The sequence below is a fragment of the Polistes dominula genome, unplaced genomic scaffold, assembly GCF_049000335.1.
Source record: "Polistes dominula isolate Pdom_NZ unplaced genomic scaffold, Pdom_raw_medaka contig_15, whole genome shotgun sequence".
Lineage (NCBI taxonomy): Eukaryota > Metazoa > Arthropoda > Insecta > Hymenoptera > Vespidae > Polistes > Polistes dominula.
In genome coordinates, this window is record NW_028300915.1 from 7,185,454 (window position 1) to 7,207,030 (window position 21,577).

Consider the following 21,577-nt stretch of genomic DNA (forward strand, 5'->3'; position numbering starts at 1 on the left):
AGGTACATAAGAGAAAAAGAATTAGATAATACTGTAGAATACATTAGGAGCAGCTGAAAAAATTCCATTTAAAAGCAAGTAAATTACTAACACCTTTTTATTTTGCTTCTTCGTAAAATATATTTGATTCATAAAGACAAAATATGTCTTTATGTATGTTAATTTTTATATGTTTTTATAGAAAATATAAAAAGTTTTTTTTGACCCATGCATATAAGAAAATTATATTATTAATTGTAATATTTGCGTATTTAAGAAACTTATACTAATTTTTCAATAAAAAAAAAACATTTTTAAGATGTTGAATGCCCAGCATGAATCGGTGCAGCTTACCACAGGGTTGAAATTTGAGACTCGTAGTGTACACAGTTCAATAAGTTGAGAGATTCAATGCATTTTTTTGATTTTTCGTTGTTCAGATCATTATTTAGAAAAAGAGTATTTAGAAAAAAAGTTTGTGGTCCAAAGAATAAAAACGAGATATGTTATAAATAATAAGGTCTCGAAGTGTGGCAGGCTATAGAGTTGAAAAAACATTTCTAGAGAATATCTCTATTAGATCTCTCATTGCATTTTACCAGAACCTTTGTTCAGTCCAGCAGTATTTTCCATATGTTTTTCGTAATGACTTTATTTTGTCTATCCTAAAATGTTTGTTATACAGCGCAGGAATGTAGATGAAAAACGGTAAATTGAAAACCATACTAACAAAAAAAATTTTATACCCGTGTTTCTAAAAAAGGATTATTTATATTTACTTAATTTCTGACGAATTATATTTCCTTAGATAAACAACCTACGATTTTGGTGTCTATTTATAACTATCGCATTCAGCATTCCATTTTTATTGCTTGAATTTGGAAAAGTGTACTTTTTATCAGCTATTCCACCCAGAGACCATACCGGTGACCTTTAATATATATGGCAATAATATTTTAATAAATAAATCCTACAATTATCTTACTCTTGAAACTGTGCATTCGACAGATTAGTTAGTCATTTAGTAATTCGTCATAGTAGATAGTCAGACAAACTTAGTTTTTTTAAGGTTTCACTTTTAACACGTGTGATATGCACACATGAATTTTGTTTTTGTTTTAAATAAACAACTGAATTTTTATTAAAAATATAAATATATGAGCAATACAAAACAAAAAATATTATTTTAATTTTGTATTATTTTAATTATATATATATATATAACGCAACTTTAATTTAATAAATTTCTTCGTCGTCACTGCTCAGTTTAATCAACCGAGAACGTTTTTTCGGTGGAATGATATAGCCTTCACTTTCAAAGCGTTATTCTTCATTTAAAGTTCTTGCATCTTCTTCCCTCTTTAATAGTCCAGTCAAAATAGCCCTGAAATCGGGTTTTTGAGCTATACGGCTGAAAAAATATGGAAATTATCAGAAAAATGCGTACAATACTGTGGGCAAAGTAAAAAAGTTCTCAACCACCGGGAAAGGGGTGAAAAAAAATTAAAAACTACCCCAAAATACGATTTTTGAATTATATGTGGAAAATATCAAAAAAAGTTTCAAATAAAAGTTGTAGAGCATAAAATTTTAGGCCTATCTATATCAGACCATTTTTCCCCTAAAACGCACCCTTTCACCCCTACGACGGTTCAAAGTACTCAAAAAATGAAAATTCAATAAAAACATATAAAAATTGGACTTTTTTAATTTTTTTTTTTTAATTATCTTTAAAAAACTACAAAGAACAATCGTAGGGAAACAAAAAATTTTTTTTTCATCCCTTCTATTAAAAATCAAGAGGTGAAAACGGTTTTTGCTCGATATTTCGCTTAAAACGGGTTATTTAAAAAAATTTTCTTTTTCATATGAATTTTAAATTTATTTTTTAAATTTTGGTGCTGAATTTATATTTATAAATATTTACCTGTAGAAAATATCCCAATTTAAAGACAGGTAATTACTCCCTTAGTCCTACGACTTTGTAGAAAGAAACAGAAAATGAAGCTATCCTGCTCTTACTCATTGTGACGTAGGTCGCCATGGCACGCATGCGCAAACTCTTAACTTACATGCGTGCAAGAGAGATAGACAACCTATGCTAGCTTCGTCCAAATGTAAACAGTATAACACGATAGAACACTTTTTTCTTAAATATATTCTCTTTTTCTTCTATATTCTCTGTAGCTCGAGAGTCTCGCGCGCATCTGTGACAGCATGATAGATTTTTGAAAATATCTCAAAAAGTAAGCGAGATAAAGCGATTTTTTATTAATTATGTTTTGTAAACAATTTTATTTGCTACAAAAAAGGTCCAGTACTAAAATATTTTATCTCCCTTACTTTTCGAGATATATTTAAAAAATATGATTACTCTCTTACCTGATACTTTTTATTAAGTTTCATCACTGACAAGGACAGCGCAAGGTCTTGCCCTCTCGGATTTTGTTCAAATTTTACAGGATGATAGATTTTGCTTACCTTTTAACGAATATATATCGTCATAGGGGCCACTACTCAATAATTTTTGAGATATTTGCAATTAAAAATGCTTATGATGCTATCTAGTGTTTAAATTTACTTCTGAAGTAAGCAATGGTATGTAATAGGTTTAGGATAATGACAACGATTCGGCGATTCGTTCCAATAGTGGCCGAGTCTTTTAGGGTTCGAATTTTCGGTTACATAACGTGCAAAATTACAAACATAAATTTATTACAAAACAATTTACTACTCATCTACATTTTGTGCGTGTGAAAGGGATTTGAAGTAATCATGATGTTCCGGTGGTATATATCGTAATAGGTCCATTATGTCCTTGAATTTTGCTGTTGTAATTTGTCTGATATTTTTATACAGTGGTGTCAATACAATATTTTCGAACTTTTTTGGTCTACCCCGACGTGGTAATAAATTCAGGACTTTAAAATTTTCATTCTTATTCATTGATGTCTTATAGAAAATTTTATACGGTTCATTTCTGACAAAACGCATTCAACATATTTTTAGTCAGTTTATTGATTCTTCATTAGAATTTTTTACTCTTTTAAAAATTGCATCTTCTAATAATTTTGTTCATACAAAATCTTCTTGTCTCATTTCATTTACAATAAAATTCTTACCTTTCCGACACTTCTTCATAATCTTGTAATAATCTTGGGGAACGAACAGTAAATTATTTTTTTTAATGACATTTCTACCACGCCAAAATCTCTATCATTTGGTAAAAACGAATGTCCTGATATTAAAAATTTGTGATCTATCATTTCTACATTATTTTCCAAAGATTGGACAATTTTTAACCACATTAAAGCTATTTTAATGTTTCTATTTTGCCCGGTGCACATGTCACTGTAAGCTATAATGTGTCTTTCACTTTTTATACTGATTTTTTTACTGATAAATAACATAAAGTTGTACACGTAACCATGACAACCGGAAAAAACTGAAAAACGGACTTCGCCACTTTCAAAATAAATTTTTCATCATTCCATTAATCGTCAAATTTTCTTGCAACAAAATCTTCATGATTTTAATTATTTTTGTAACAAATTGCTTCAGAATAAAAAGATCATGTAAAAATGTAACTATTACGGTAACTAACTCGATTATTTTGGAAAATGGACTTAAGCCACCTTCAAAATAAACGGCTCAAATGACTGGAGATTTTCAGCTAAGCTTAGGGCATTTTGTAATTTTTTAATGTAAACTTATTAACTGCACAATCTTCATCAGTGCTAGTATCCTTAGGATCGATTTGATTTACAGTTTCGGATGCTATTTCCATCAAATCCGCTTCGTCATCTTCTTTTTCCACTAATAAACCTTGAACGTCCTCATTAGCCATATCCACAAAACCTTCGCCTCCAATTGATTTAGCAGGTTCTAATATGCAACCGATTTCATTTTGTAACAATTCACGCACGTTTTCTATTTTAACTGAAGGAGACATATCTTTTTCCAACACGCATTTAAGGTTGATGTTTTCAGTTCATAACAGCGTGAGACATTTTTGTTTTCCACGTGATGGAGATGAAAAGAAATACTTTCCGCAACACTGTATCTTTAAGTCGGTAAGCCTCGCCGCGGCTGTAGAAGTACAGTGTTGTACAAAGGTTTTTTTGAAATAAAACCGTGTCATGAGATACCGTGTTATTGGAGAATTACCTGTACATAAAAAAATGCAATTTTCTCTTGTAAAACGATCTGTATTTCAAATATCTACAAATTTTAGTTACTAATATATTAACTTGGAAAAAATCACCAGCCATAATTCGTATACACTTATTCAGAGTAAAGAAAAAAAAGGCTGTTTACATTGGCTAACTGATGAGCGTCGCGTATAATTTTAAAAACTTATACAGGTCAGAGTATCTTCCAAGAAATTATGTAGGTCAATACGTTAATGAGACCTTCTTGTATTCGCATAAAAATATTTACGAAATTAAAAGTTCTAAAGATTTCGAAAAAATAATAAAAGAAAAACGAGAAAGATCTTTCTCGGAAGAACATTTATCTCTATTATACCATTAGATCGGTAATAATTATTTAACGAGACATGTGTTATAAAAAATATTACACTCTAATAACGTTACGTATCCTTTATTAACGTAAATAAATGCGATTAAACGCGGAGAATATTTTTTTTGTATAAAATTATAAAATTTGTGCAAATGAATAATCCAACAAATTATTTTCAAGCATTCGGAAATAACATTTTGCAATGTACATATAGATGCTAAAAATTATCGAATATAGTACTTTATCGGAGTATCCGCATCGGTGACAAGTGAAATTTATATTAAATGTTTACTAATCGACGATATATAAAAAATCGTCGAGATTTATCGTATCGATTAATTGAAGTAGATGGTGCAAATCACGTTTGGGAAGAACGCGTAAAATTAAAAAGACATTATCGCGATTCTGTCGCGGGGATTTACGAAACGTCGATCCCCGGATGTTTCACGATGGTAAAGTATAATCAGAGAATAGAAATATGTTTAACGGTGTCTCGCGGAATATTCTTTTTTTTTTATTTTTTTTCTTTGGCTGAAAAATCGGAAGGTAATGCCATTCGTATGAGAAGGGAAGATCATAAATTTTATCCCTCCAAGTTGAGACCTTACTTTTCTGGAATAAATAAATAAAAAATGGGCTCAGGGAAAGAATGTATGAGTGAAAGGAAGAGAGAGATAGAAAGAAAGGGTGAGAGAGAGAGAGAGAGAGAGAGAGAGAAAAAGAATATCATGATGGCGATCACTTTTATCTTTGCTCGCTCGAGTCTGAGGTTTTCCGGAAGGAAAATATTTCTCTGGAATAAATAATTTTTACCTCTACAAAGAAGAATATTTATATAGCCGAGTCAAAATTAATTACCCTTCATTATTTTTTACTCTTTCTCGTATTTTTATACGTATTTTCCATGAAATATAATCCCTCACGAAATAAACCCGAAAATATTCAATTAATTAACGGAGAGATAAAAATTCGATGTTGTTTTTTTGTTTTTGTTTTGTTTTTTGTTTTCTCTTTTTTCCCCTTCTCTCTCATTTTATGACCGCATAAAGTAACAATTTTCGATAGGATCTGGATGGTTTTTATTTGTTTTCTTTTTTACTCCTCCAAATGTTATTTACAATAAAATATATTTATTTTAATACAGTTTCTATATTTTATTTCTTTTATTTTTTTTTCTAGTTTTTATTTTTATGTTTGTTGTTTATACAAGCGACTAACGTCATACATTATTCCTTGTTATTGTGAATAACTACCGTGTCGTATTAAAAATTCAACATTCTTTTTTTTCGCGACTTGTGGCGTATCATACATCGAACTTAGATATTCTTTGAATATCGAGTTCACGTTCTATTTCGAAGTTGTCTTTTACTTTAAACGACCATGTAAATGCTTACATACATACATGCAAACCTTATGTGTGTATATATTTGTTTTTGTCACGTGTCCAGTTTCTTCTATTTAAAAACTTTTCTATTTTATTGAAAAATTAGTATAAATTTCCTAAATAGGCAAACATTATAATTAAAAAACATGTCTTTGGATATTTATAAGAAAAATATTCTACATTGATGTCTAATTCTTTTTTCTCTGATGTACCTTGTAATCATTTTTTTTTTTTTTGTAAAATATTGCAGACAATACAATTATTATATTCTATACATTTCATAATTATTAATGATAATATTTCCGAAAAAATAAAGATTTTAATATAAATTTTTCAATAAAATAGAAACATTTTTAAATAGAAATAGAAAAATAGAATAGAAAACAATAGAAAAGAATTGGCATGTATATATATATACCTTCCAGACGCACACAAACTTACAAACTTATACAACTTACAAAGCAGATTTCATACCTTCTTTCTTTATTTCGACCGTCGGTTCGTTTGGACCTTATACTTTTGTCGCATACCTACGTACTTATCTCTGTTTATTCTTCTACCCTTCTATCGCTCCTACCTACAAACAGGTATAGTATCGAAATTATTCTATATGTGTCCTCGCTTCGTAATATGCAGTCGCACACAAACACACACATATACAACTAGGAGCGATAACTACGAAGCAGAGCATAAAGAGAAGACCGAGAATAGGAAAAACTATATAGCTATATTCTGTCTCATTCTCTCGTAGGCTCAATCCTATATGTTTGCCTCTTTTTCTCTTCATACATCCGTTTCGGCCCGTTTTCGTTGCCGAATGCTGCTCCGTTACATTTTTTTAAAATCACCCCTACTCTAAAGAAGTTTTCACTTCAATAAGAAAATACGAGAAGTGAGAAAGAAAGAGAGAAAGAGAGAGAGAAATACGGACAGACGGACAGAAAGACATAGAAGATGAAAACTGAACTGTAGAACCAAACCATCCTCAAATATCCTTTAAAGCGAATATACGTTCCGAATATAGTCATGAATATGACAGCCTTACTTAGAGACCTAGTCATGAAACATTTTCAGTTAAATTCGTGTATAGCCTAACCGCTAATGGTCATAACTACTTTACAGATGCCACGTTAAGGAGAGTTCCCTTTCGTTCCATGATAAATTTCAAACTCCTAACTCATACTTCGAAACTCGACAGTTCATTAATAACTATCTCTTAAACTAAATATTAATTTTCATTATTTACGCTTAGATATAAATCATACTTATTTTCTACATTGAATCTATTTAACAAAAATATTGGACGATTTAGAATAAATATTGAACCATTCGTAAGATTAAATCTTAACAATTATGAAGAAATAAAAAAAGTGGATATATTTTAATACATATAATATATTATTTGAAAAATTCAATGATCTGTATCTATGATACTGTAGAACAAGATTTTCTATGTAAATAGATATTAGAATTTCGAAGATATTTGTGCGATAAATGGATAAGGTAGAACATGTAACCAGAAAATCACGGTTCAGGTATGATTCGATCGTAGCCTTAGAGGAATCGAAAGGAAGAGAGGATAGATGAAAGAGGAAAGGAGAAAGAGAGAGAAATTTACTAGCTACCGTACCGCATACGTAAGTAAACGTCTGATTTGATCTCCATGGAATATAATGAATCTACTGAATATCGTTTAAAGGAACGCCTCGTGCCTGTGCTATCAGCGAAGTAAATGGAATAAAGGATCATCTAACTCCACCTGTGGCACCAAAGAGAGAGAAAAAAAGAGAGAGAGAGTTCAAGCACAGAAAGCATTTTTCTGTAGGATACTGAGAAATCAACGTTTTATGAGAAGCATCTTCAAATTGTGATAGGAAATCGACGTGGAATAGATTAAGTCGAAATTCGTTGGAACTCGAAATCGAACGATCTCGAAGACCTCGTCGAAATTTTATGATCTCGTTCTATGAATTACTCTAGAATCGCAAGTGGAAAGATTCTTTGAGGTGTTGAATTCTTTTTCTTCTTTTTCGAAAGAAGAAAAAAAGTTAATTAATTTCTGTTCAATGGTAAGTTACGTTGAACTTATATCTCATAATCTCTTTCCACAGATTACTCTAGGGATCAAAGTGAATCCATCGAGATGTTAAATCCTTTTTAAATAAACAAAAAAAAAAGAAATAACAAGACAAACGAAGAAAAATGAATGTCTACTCTATGGTAAATGAAGAAAATTTCATCAATTGAGAGTGGTTTAAAAAAGAAAGGATACAAGTTACATTTTATTTAAACTTAAAATTAGTTCTAGACTTTGTCTAGTTTGCAGTTATATATTTATTTAAAGTTAAAAAACAAAATAAAAAATATGTGTACATACATATGTAAGATTTATTTAAATTTAAAAAAATATAAGTATTTATTATAATAGAATAAATGTTTAATATAATAATAAAGAGATAGAAAAGATAAGAAAAGCAAGTAATAATAGTTGACACACTCGAATTACACTTCTTTCACTCACAGATAGTAGCACCGAATCAAGAAGGCGAAGACCGCATTCTTCGCCGCGCTTATATACACATTCACCCCACCAATGGTCCCAATCACTTCCGTCAATCATTCTCGAAATCTCCAGACTATTCCCGACCGATTAAACAAAAGATCTTTTCCCGATTTTCGGTTCGGGAATATTCGAGAGACTTCGAGGTGCACGCTCGCTTTTCTTTCTTACTGGACACACTCATATTCATACTGCTGCATGCACTCACACTTATACCCATATCGCTGCGCGCACTCACACTCATATCCATATCGCTGCGCGCACACACACTCATACCGATATCGCTGCATACTCTCACACATCTTTCACATTCATCAATTGTTTTCACACACACCATACACTCGCACTCTTCGTCTTTCTCTCACTCTCACACATATATATTCTTTTTTGATATTAAACGATTAGGAGTTAAAATGCTATGATATCGAAGTCAAATATAATCCATAGTCAGTTTTGACGCTGGACTTATCAACGAGCCTGTTTCAAATTCCTGGAGAGTTAATCGCTTACACGAAGTAGTGCTGCGATATTAATGTAATCGATTGCTCCGTTAGCTCGCATATTATTGGCCACCGACCAAAACGATATTCATGGATTACCCTTGCCCTCGAGATATCTTCCATTTAATTCTCCCTGCCATGATTTAAAGCGCTAAAATGCATTACTAGTAGCGAAGTCTCGTTCATTTACTCGAATTTACCGATCGAACGGAATAGTAGATGTTTGTTTATATCCAAAAGAATATTTTTCGAGATAAAATTATTTGCATTTATTGATAACATTTGATCTGGCAAAGATAAAAACAATAAAAAAAGTAAAATAAAAATAGGAATGTACGGATTAATATTTCAAAACGTAAGATTGTAATTTTTTTTTTTTAATGTGACATTTCGCGAAAACGAAGTTCTACTTACTCTGTCAACTTCTCTTCTTGCATTTCTCAATTTCTAAGAAGAAATTGTATTAAATTTTAATGAAGTAAGATTAAAGTCATATAATTCCTTTGTTGTTTCATGTCTGCTCTACATTTCATTATTCTTTCGTTTAACTTTCCAATAGATAATAACATTTTTTCATTTCGTTCGTGATCGTGGCGTAATAAATTGCCTTTGTCTGGAATATCGTATAATAAGGTACGTATAATTGCGATATTCAATGGATTAACGTAATTAATGACCTACGTCGGTACTCAGATCGATGAATAATTACCAAAATAAAAAAAATAAAAAAGTATCGGAAATTTCTCTGGATTTGCGAGTCATTTTATAAAATCTCGTGTAATTGAGTTTATTAGAATGAAACTCTTTAATAATATGCATAATAGGTACACAGGTACATAGATGTTACACTGATAAAATCCACCTCAAGGCGCAGATTTAAATTATTAATTTAAATTTATCGAATCAAACGTAGAAGTATATTATAGATATCTTTATCTACCTATACATATATTCATTCTTTTTATACGATACATAGAACACATAGACCTAGCTCAGAGACCGCAAATTTCTGGACTTGCTCCAAGCGTTTTACCAGACTCGCATTTTATATCCCCAAGACTGCTTTCTTCGACCCTTCCTCAACTTCTCCTCACACCATACACCTTCAAGCTCGACTTCAGTTTCTCTGAATTTCTTCGAGATTTCTCAAGAGACTCTGATTCTTTGACATTCTCACAGTAACAAGAAAAAAGAAAAGACAAGGATTCAGTACTTTTTGTTATTTTCCTTTTTTTACCACATTTATATACACTTTTGTTCCTACGATTAATTCTCTTTCCATTACTTTTCTCTTCCATAGCGAACTATCACACGTTCCTTTTTTTTCTTTTTTGAAGTGAAAACTTCTTTAGAATAGGGAGTGATTTAAAAATTAGAAGTGAAACCTTCAAAAAACTAAGTTTCGATAGGATCTGATGAATGCACAGTTTCAAGAGTAAGATAATTGTAGGATTTATTTATTACAATATTATTACCATTTAAAGAAAAGTCACCGGTATAGTCTCTGGGTGGAATAGCTGATAAAAAGTACACTTTTCCAAATTCAAGCAATAAAAATGGAATGCTGAATGCGATAGTTATGAATTAACACCAAAATTGTGGGATGTTTATCAAAGGAAATATAATTCGTCAGAAATTAAGTAAATATAAATAATCCTTTTTGTGAAACTCAGGTATACAATTTTTTTTGTTAGTATGGTTTTCAATTTACCGTTTTCATCTACATTCTTGCGATGCGAACAAACATTTTAGAATAAACGAAATAAAGACGTTAAGAAAAACATATGGAAAATACTGCTGGACTGAACGAAGGTTCTGGTAAAATGCAATGAGAGATCTGATAAAGATATTGTCTAGGAATGTTTTATCAACTCTATAGCCTGCCACACTTCGAGACCCTTATTACTTATAACATATCTCGTCTTTATTCTTTGGACCACAAACTTTTTTTTTCTAAATACTCTCGTCTAAATAATGATCTGATCAATGAAAAATAAAAAAAATGCATTGAATCGTATCGCTCTCTCAGCTTATCGAACTGTGTACACTACGAGTCTCAAATTTCAACCCCGTGGTAAGCTGCACCGATTCATGCTGTGCATTCAACATCTTAAAAATGTTTTTATTTTATTGAAACATTAGTATATGTTTCTTAAATGCGCAAATATTACAATTAATAATATAATTTTCTTATATGCGACTTAAAATGTGACAGTAATTTACTTGCTTTTGAATGGAATTTATCAACTGCTCCTAATGTATTCTACAGTGTTATCTAATTCTTTTTCTCTGATGTATCTAGAAATCCTTCTTTTTTGTATAATATTGCAGACAATACAATTATTATATTCTATACATTTCATAATTATTAATGATAATATTTGCGTAATAAAGAATTAAATATTAATTTTTCAATAAAATAGAAAAATTTTTTAAAATAGAAATAGAATAGAAAACAATAGAAAAGACATGACATGTATATATATACCTTGCAGCTCACACAGACTTACACACTTATGCAACTTACAAAGACAGACTTCATACCTTCTTTCTTTATTTCGACCGTCGGTTCGTTTGGACCTTATTCTTTTGTCGCATACCTACGTACTTATCTCTGTTTATTCTTCTACCCTTCTATCGCTCCTACCTACAAACAGGTATAGTATCGAAATTATTCTATATGTGTCCTCGCTTCGTAATATGCAGTCGCACACAAACACACACATATACAACTAGGAGCGATAACTACGAAGCAGAGCATAAAGAGAAGACCGAGAATAGGAAAAACTATATAGCTATATTCTGTCTCATTCTCTCGTAGGCTCAATCCTATATGTTTGCCTCTTTTTCTCTCCTTACTAAATATCGTTGCCGTTGCCGTTACCTAGAAGCCCACCGCTTCGTTGCCTGATCCACCCGCGTTTAATTTTTTCAAATCACTCCTTATTCTAAAGAAGTTTTTATTTCAAAAAATATTCGTATTTAAAAAGTTTTCGGAACGTAACTCTCATTAGTGTCACACAATATTGAAAAATATTGAATACATATTAATTTAATAGTAAAAAGATATTAAATCTCTTTTTAATATTAAATATAAATATATATTCAATATTTTTCAATATTCTGTGCTACTGGGGCCTCTTTTTGCATTGGCTCTGGGTTTCAAACAACACGGTTTCACATAACACGGCATTTTCTAGGAACCTATCTACCGTGTTGTTGGAGGGTTACCTGTACATATTAGGAAAAAAATTTCGATTTAATAAAAATAGATTTTCGATTTAATAAAAATCGATATTCGTGACATTATTATAAAAATTTATCTGTAGAATGTTAGAACTTTTAAAAGCTATTTACACGTAATATTAAACATTTTTGATGTATATAAATCTAGGTTGAATAAAACATAAATCCTATTAATGGTTTCTAACGTTAGATATCGTTATAATCAATGGAAAATCAATGCTTTTACGGTCTTCTTCTTTTTCAATGTCTTATTTGGATGTAACCATTAGCTTTTGCTCCCAACGATAAAAATAAAATTCTTTTATCGTTCTTTACATTCTTTCCTTTATTCTCGAAAAAGAAACCGTGCATTGAGAAAACATTATCTTGAATAGAAAAGATTTCAAAATGCTTTTAGAATACGTATTGGCTATTATAGAGTATTCGCACGTTTTTTTTTACTTTCGTCGTAAGTACCGAGATTTATTACATAAAGGCGAAAAACATAAATATCTATATATTCTGCAACCAAAAAAAAATCGAGATTACGTCGTCAACAGATTTTTATACCGCATAGGTATTTCTTTTTCGTATGTATTTCCATTTTTCTATATGTTATTTTTTTTCTCCATCCCCCCCCTCTCCATGTATACTTTTACGTTTTTTTAAATATTCGAGCAAAAACAAATCGTAAAAATGGTCAAAATACGTGCTGGTATTTGGTATTTGCATCGTCGAACTTGATGTAACACAGTCTGGATACGTGTCGCATTTCCATGTTCCGCGTTGTAACTCGATCCACAAAACCGACGGAATTGGTCTACCGAAATACGATAAATACAAATAAATATAAGTTCCGAAATGAATCATCGAGATATGTTTCATATAAATATTATACGTGAATTTACACGATAAGTTCTTCGAGATAACACTATCCCATTATTAATACCTACTTGTTACTATTATAACTACGAACTAATAGATGTTAAATGTTAATTGATTTATTCGAGTGTAAATTTTACGCTAGTCGCATTTTCGAAATCTAACCTTCCGTAAAATCATCCGTCTAATTCAATTAGCGTAAGTGCTTTAATTGGAAATTGGAAAATTACGAAAGTAATTATTATAACGCTCGTTGAACTTTGCAATTAAATGGGAGATATTTTTTTCTTTATTTTATCTTTTTTCCCTTTTTCTTTTTTTTTTGTTTCTTGCTTATAATTCTCTATTGTAAATATCGTTATAATTATTGATGTAAATTACCTTCATAAACGTTACAAGGCGATACAAAATGAACTTCGTGCAATCATTCCTCCATTTTTAATAATACATCGTTGGATAACCAAAGGGAAAAACAAAAAAGGAATGAAAAATATTACATTTGAAATGCAGGAAGCACATCGCGATCTAACAGCTGCAACGATTACGCTAGAATTGCCGCATGCATAAATGAATGCGCTTATGCGAAAATATATCGAGAGAGTGCGTATTCAAGTTGGTATGGTTTAGCTACTAGTACTGTCAGTAATATTATTGCTAGTCATAGTGGCGACGATAAAAGCGTCATTTGTCGTTATGCGTTAAAAAAAAATCGGAAATCCTTGCTTCTATTTTCCAATTTTCAAAACCTCAGGATTGAATTTACTATCTATCATCTTTTCTAATAAATATTTCACTGGGATAGTTGAGTACTTGATCTCATATTTAACAAACGGCAAATAATTTATTTTTATTTTATCTTCCTTCTATTTTATTTTATTTTTTTTAATGAAATATATGCAATAACATTATTATGGAATTTATGAGATATTATTCTGAAATATACGAACTATGTATCCAATAACATAAAATCCATGGTAAAAATTTAATCTTTCTAAATTTTATTTTCCTTAGAAATTAATTAGATGTAAATTATTATAGCGAGCCAAATAAAAAAATTGCATTTAAAAATATATAATAACAATAGTATAAATTCTACAATAGAGTTTGATCTTATTAAATCCTGTTTTCCTTAAAAAGTAAATGCAAACAAGTTATTCATATTAGTGAATTAAATTAAAAATTACATTCATGAGTAATCTATTTACTAACTAACATTTATGTTAATGAGAGTTATCGCTTCTAAAACTAATTTTTAATAAGAAAAATTAAATTTGAGAGAAGTAGTCATGCTTTTTCTTAATTCTTTCACATAAGACGATTGTTGCTTTTTAGGAAATAAAATAAATTCGAACAAATATCAAAATGTAGTTAATAACATTGTAATTAATAACAACATAAATGTAGTTTAATAATAATTTTCTTTAAGAATCGATTTAATATTAACATTAGAGATCCGTTGAGGTTGAAAGTGATTTTCTCTCTCTTTCTCTCTCTCTCTTTCTCTCATCTCTACAACTCTTAACGTCGTCGTGTACATGACGACACCATGACGATTATGAAGCCAACGAGACTAGTGCTGAAGTAGCGTAACAACACGTCATCGTAACACCATGCTGACCTCTCCGAGGTGTCAAAACTCGCTTGAAGTAGCACGCTTATGACGTCATACTTCTCTATAAATCCTTCAAAATCATGAATAATTACTCACAAATGAAATGATCTCTCTTGTGATCAATATCGATTATCTATTATGATGATACCGAATAAGGTGTATCCAATGAAAATGTTTTTTGGTATAAAAATAAGTCCAAACGAAAAAAACTTTATTATATCATTTTACAATACTTACGAAAAAATGATGCGGAAGTTTTCGTAATGGCTGTGCCTTAATGTTTGCTTTTAATATTATTCATTTATTCGAATAACGAAAACTTGCGAACTATTGTTTATAATATTCAGATGATGTCGTTGCGCTACGTTGTCACTATTTGACTGATAAAAACATACTAAACGTTGGAGAAAGAAGTCCTAACGATCGAAAATAAAATGTAAACATAACATTACAGAGGATAATGTATATGAAAATGTAAACAAAAAGAAAAGATTTCTAACTGATAAATCATTAGAGAAATAGTAATTCAATGTAGTCTAATGAATTATTTATTAAATTTTACTCTTTTCTATATATTTTTTACATGTAAAATCATTATCAACTATGAGATGTAAAATTCATTCGGATAACATACATCCTGTATTCTCGTATTATTAATATTAATTTGTTAGTTTACAATTAATTTAACAAAATTTAATTAATCAATCGGTGAGATAAAACTAATCGGAATAATAATTTAATGAAATGTAGTTATGAATATATATATAAAAGAGTAGTGAAAAACGACGATTTATAAGAGTTTATGAAATTATTGATAACTATGCGTATAATTATTAAAGGTAAATACATCAATGCTGTGAAGTCATCAATTTTGACGAGACAAAGTAATATAAACGTTCATTATACTTCGTTAAATCTTTCTCCCGTGTCAATCGCGTTTTATTAATTTATAAATTTTTCCGTGTGATTCCAACGTTCGTTCGTTCGTTTAAATGGAAAACACGCGTAACGTAATCTTCGTGATTTTATTTTCTCTCTTCCCAATGATATTGTTGTTTTTTCCTTGTTTATCGAGTAACTGTATTTACATATATTTGAAATAATCAAGTTGATTTTAATTGAGTTGAAAAAAACGCAACAATAAATTGCAATAGTTTACATTGTTTTAATTGTCCAATTCTCTTAGTTCTTGTTTAAAAGTTTTTCAATAATTTATTTATAGAAATGAACAATTTTATTTATCCAAGATACGAACTTGAATTTAAACAATTCAACTTCGTTCTCATGAAAATACCATTGAAAATACCAGTTTCGATTTTCGGAGAAGATTTAAACCGATACGCTATAAAGTCACACAAGACAAGCAATAAGCGTAGTCAAATAAGCAAGAAGTTCATCGCTGGAGATGTATTGACGCAGACAGAATCAATGTTGGAAAAGGACACTATATGCAATCTTCTATTTTATTGAATCTCTATTGTGCACGTCTTATAACATCCGTTTCTGTTTATTCATGTATCTTTAATAGTTCTCCGAATTATGTATGTAGAATGTTAATAGATAAATCAAAAAGCCAACTTTTTAATTAATAATTAAAATTAATAATTATTAGCGCGTATTAAAAATACTAAAATAATTTCAAATAAAATTTATAGAAAACGGTAACATGTTTTTTCTTTTTTTACGAACGTTATATATTTTAAACATATGTATATATTCTCTCGCGTAATATAAATATGTCATAATTTTCCACATTAAAAAAGAAAAAACAGCATTTCGTACTAACAGATAAGTAATTATTTAAAAAAATAAAAATAAGACGGATAAACGTATAAAATCTGAGATTTTAGTAATAAAGATAAGAAGAAGTTGGAAAGTAAGAAAATCCATAAAAAGCGCTTAACGTTTTTTTAAGGTGTTAACGAAGAGATAATCCCTGAAAAGGGCAAGTTTCTTTATTATGTCGCGTTAAAGAATAAAGTCGAGAGAATTTGCGAAGGTGGAAGGTAGAGAGCTTGTTGGTCCAGCTTGCTGGGAAAAATTGCTTTGGTATACTAACAACCGTGTATTTGTCTTTGTCGGCAACATATTCGCCTTAACACCCGCGCAAACCGTGGCACGAGCATGCACCTGACAATGCTTTATGGCGAGAACGAACAAAGCGTCTTTCGTTGGAGCCAAGTCGGTTTTAGCTTTGTTCCCTATGGGGGTGCCGAACATCACCGTTGAATACAAACACGACTGGATTCTCGCATAAAGCACGATCGAGCTTTTCGCCCGAAGCGACCTCAATTTGTAAAACTCGTCGAATATAAGTTCACAACAAATATTGTTTATTGAATAAATTTATTGAAATTTCTTCTACACTTCTGACGATTAAACTAAAAACTAAATAAAAAGACAAAATATTATATATATATTACTATATATAAGATATTCAGAGACAAAAATCAGTACACATGAAAGTTTGATGATGAATATCTTTTGAACGCTTAATTTAATCGTCAAAACATAAAACACCATTTTTATAGAGCAGTTAATTTCATACAAAAATTTGTATTGCGCATTTCATAATAGTTATTTATTGTCAAGTTATAAAATTCTCAAAAAAAAGAAAAAAAATGAAATTTGTCTTAAAATAATCAAACTTAAATCTTCAATATCATTCAAATGGTGAGGATTACGGAAAAAATATAAGATACCTTTTTTATAGAGCATTAAATTTCTACAAAATTCTTCCAGAACATTTTTCTGTACAATCAATTAATGATGAGGTATGAATTTTATTCTATTGGACTGAGAAAAAAATAAAAAACTGGGATGCGGAGGATCTTTCTATTGAAATTAAGAGCTCATATTTGGTGAGATTTTTTTTAAGGTGTCTAGCAACCCATTTTTCCGTGGAACTTGTAAAAAGAAAAATAATTCATTTTTTTGATCCTCCCTAATATATATATATATATATACGTAATCAATTAAATTGAAAATGATCAATTTGAAGTATCGACAATGAATGCAAGAAAATAACATCAGATACATTAAGAAACGTTAATGAGTCATTAATTTCTCGATTCAGGAAGTGTTCTGATGCAAATGGTCCCACATTGAACCTCTTTTGTAAATAGACATAAAAATTTAAATATCTTCTAAAATAATAATAATTTTACATAGATAGGTTAATACTTTTTTGTAAATAATATGAAAGAGCATCAGATGATGCGATAAAAAATATATGATTCCGTTTACAAAAACATTTATGACCTTCATATGTCCTTTACACGTCCACCTACAAAAAAATCATGTGTGCAGATCACACGTGTTAGAAGTGAAACCTTCAAAAATGTAAGTTTCGAGAGAATGAGACGAATGCACAGTTTCAAGAGTAAGATATTTGTAGGATTTATTTATTATAATATTATTACCACATATAATAAAGATCACCGGTATGGTCTCTGGGTGGCATAGCTGATAAAAAGTACACTTTTCCCAATTCAAGCAATAAAAATTGAATGCTGAATGCGATAGTTATGAATTAACACCAAAATTGTGGGATGTTTATCAAAGGAAATATAATTCGTCAGAAATTAAGTAAATATAAATAATCCTTTTTGTGAAACTCAGGTATACAATTTTTTTTGTTAGTATGGTTTTCAATTTCCCGTTTTCATCTACATTCTTGCGATGCGAACAAACATTTTAGAATAAACGAAATAAAGACGTTAAGAAAAACATATGGAAAATACTGCTGGACTGAACGAAGGTTCTGGTAAAATGCAATGAGAGATCTGATAAAGATATTGTCTAGGAATGTTTTATCAACTCTATAGCCTGCCACACTTCGAGACCCTTATTACTTATAACATATCTCGTCTTTATTCTTTGGACCACAAACTTTTTTTTTCTAAATACTCTCGTCTAAATAATGATCTGATCAATGAAAAATAAAAAAAATGCATTGAATCGTATCGCTCTCTCAGCTTATCGAACTGTGTACACTACGAGTCTCAAATTTCAACCCCGTGGTAAGCTGCACCGATTCATGCTGTGCATTCAACATCTTAAAAATGTTTTTATTTTATTGAAACATTAGTATATGTTTCTTAAATGCGCAAATATTACAATTAATAATATAATTTTCTTATATGCGACTTAAAATGTGACAGTAATTTACTTGCTTTTGAATGGAATTTATCAACTGCTCCTAATGTATTCTACAGTGTTATCTAATTCTTTTTCTCTGATGTATCTAGAAATCCTTCTTTTTTGTATAATATTGCAGACAATACAATTATTATATTCTATACATTTCATAATTATTAATGATAATATTTGCGTAATAAAGAATTAAATATTAATTTTTCAATAAAATAGAAAAATTTTTTAAAATAGAAATAGAATAGAAAACAATAGAAAAGACATGACATGTATATATATACCTTGCAGCTCACACAGACTTACACACTTATGCAACTTACAAAGACAGACTTCATACCTTCTTTCTTTATTTCGACCGTCGGTTCGTTTGGACCTTATTCTTTTGTCGCATACCTACGTGCTTATCTCTGTTTATTCTTCTACGCTTCTATCGCTCCTACCTACAAACAGGTATAGTATCGAAATTATTCTATATGTGTCCACGCTTCGTAATATGCAGTCGCACACAAACACACACATATACAACTAGGAGCGATAACTATGAAGCAGAGCATAAAGAGAAGACCGAGAATAGGAAAAACTATATAGTTATATTCTGTCTCATTCTCTCGTAGGCTCAATCCAATATGTTTGTCTCTATTTCTCTTCTTACTAAATATCGTGGCCCTTGCATAGTGGCCCGTCGCTCCGTTGCCTATCCGTATACAGGCTCTGTTGCCTATCCGTAAACAAGCTCCGTTGCCTATCTGTATACAGGCTCCGTTGCCTCGTTATCTACCGCTCCGTTGCCTGAACCACCCGCGTTTCATTTTTTTCAAATCACTACCTATTCTAAAGAAGTTTTTACTTCAAAAATGATTATATTGCTAAAGAATCGGTAAAGAAAATTTAAAAGAAATAATATTTTTAATAGTTATTTTAATTTTAGAGAAAATAATTCTTTAAAAATCAGGTTTTATTCGTTTGGTCAAAATGATATTAAATCTTATTGGTTTTAATCCAGACATTTTGAAACTTTTAAATTCATTACGAGTGTAGTTACCATTTGTTATAACTTTTGTTTAATAATATGAATTACATGAATGACAAAGGAACGTCTACATATTATAGTTTCTTTCTCTTTCTAGAAATTATACTCTCAAATTAGTGTTGGTTCTTAAACGATCATATCCTTCGTTGAATACTTTTCTTCTCGTGGATAAATATTTTCTCATTTAAAAAAAACTTCTGCCTGACTTAGTTTCTGTCTTTCTTCGTAAGGTATGCAAGTAAGATTTTCTTTCTACCGATCTCCAAAGAAATACACTCATTTTTCGAAAACTTTTCCTTAAAGCTGCCGTTTAAATAGAGAAAAGTTTTAGCAAAGAAAAAACCATATCGTTACATTTTAGGTATAACAGTATAGTCGAACTTTTGTCGTATTTATCTTCACAAGAATTCTACCAATAAGATTGTATTATATTGTTTCAGTAGTTTCGAAGTTATTGATATCTTTCAAAAATTTTTACCGACATTACATATATATTTTTACGATATCAAAAAAGAAATATCAAAATTTAAACAAATTTTCAAAGAAAAAGAATCTTTTCTTTTATCTTCTCAATATTATGGTAGAAAAGTATTCATCATTAATGGAATTGAAAGTTTTTTTTTTGAACAATGTGACATCGAGGATAATGTTAACGAGATTTACCTGGGATATATTACACTTCTATCTTCGTCTATCATATTTTACTTACTTTTCCACGACCTTTGAATCTTCGTAACCAGAACGCGTTACCTCGGCAAAGTCAACTTTTTTCCAACTTACCTGTAACAGAAGGAAGAAAAAAAATGCAGTTTAAGTTTTATTTTTCTAAATCATATTGCATTAGAATGAACGACTAATACTTCGTCTTTAGAAAATTAGAAAAAATCTATTTCAAGTTTAATTCAAATATACAGGAGTTTGTAAGAGTACTTTTTATAACAATAAGAAATGTTCTTAAGGATGACGCTCGGTGGTACAACCGTGCGAATTCATGCCCGTATCGGGGATTATGGTTAACAGTTAAATTACCATGAAATATACATAGTAGGAGACTATACGTGAGGTACACAACTTTCTAAACCGTAACTAAGTTCGGAAAGATAACGTCCATTAATCGAGGGATTTGAATAATCATCAACGGGATACGATTAAACCTTTTGTAAGTGATTCTTAAGATAAGTAATACGATGATTTATATACTCGAAGATTATGAAAATACAGAGAAATAAAATATCATTTATTTAATTATTAGTAATTATTAATAAATATTTCAATAAAATATATTTAATTAAATAGAAAAAGAATGAAAAAAAAAGAAACAAATCTCTGATACACATATAGCATATTGGAAAAGTATTCTTAAAAAATATATGATGAAGTAACAAAATAAATTAGTCCTATATTATCGAATAAATTGTTTCGTGATCGTAAGATAAAGTAAAAAAAAGTATAACGACGTATAATATTAAATATAGTTCAGAAAAGATGTGCTAGTTTAGACGAAACGATTCAAGTATGTTCCCGTTCCTTTATGATGTGTTTACGGTCAAAGTGGTTAGTACACATCGCAGAAGTCTTGATGTACCTTATGAGAAACTGTAAAATGATTTAGTTAAACAATTTAACAATATCCGATGCAGATCTCTCGCCTTTTCTCACAAAGCCAATACCTAGAAGTGAACACGTGTACATTATTACTAAGGCATCCATCCTTCTCCGTTTGCATGTG

General features: G+C 30.1%; 1 protein-coding gene and 1 long non-coding RNA gene across 7 annotated transcripts in view; both read right to left on the reverse strand.

Annotated features, from left to right (window-relative positions):
• The window catches only part of LOC107070354 (furin-like protease 1), a 239,171-nt gene that overhangs the window by 74,983 nt on the left and 142,611 nt on the right, over positions 1 to 21,577 (reverse strand). The gene's annotated exons all lie outside the window — the stretch shown is intronic.
• LOC149033218 (uncharacterized) lies at positions 919 to 13,967 on the reverse strand. The gene is made up of 2 exons (XR_016175894.1): positions 1,907 to 13,967; positions 919 to 1,390 (listed from the first exon to the last, which is right to left on the reverse strand). It is a non-coding gene; the product is annotated as an uncharacterized LOC149033218 (long non-coding RNA).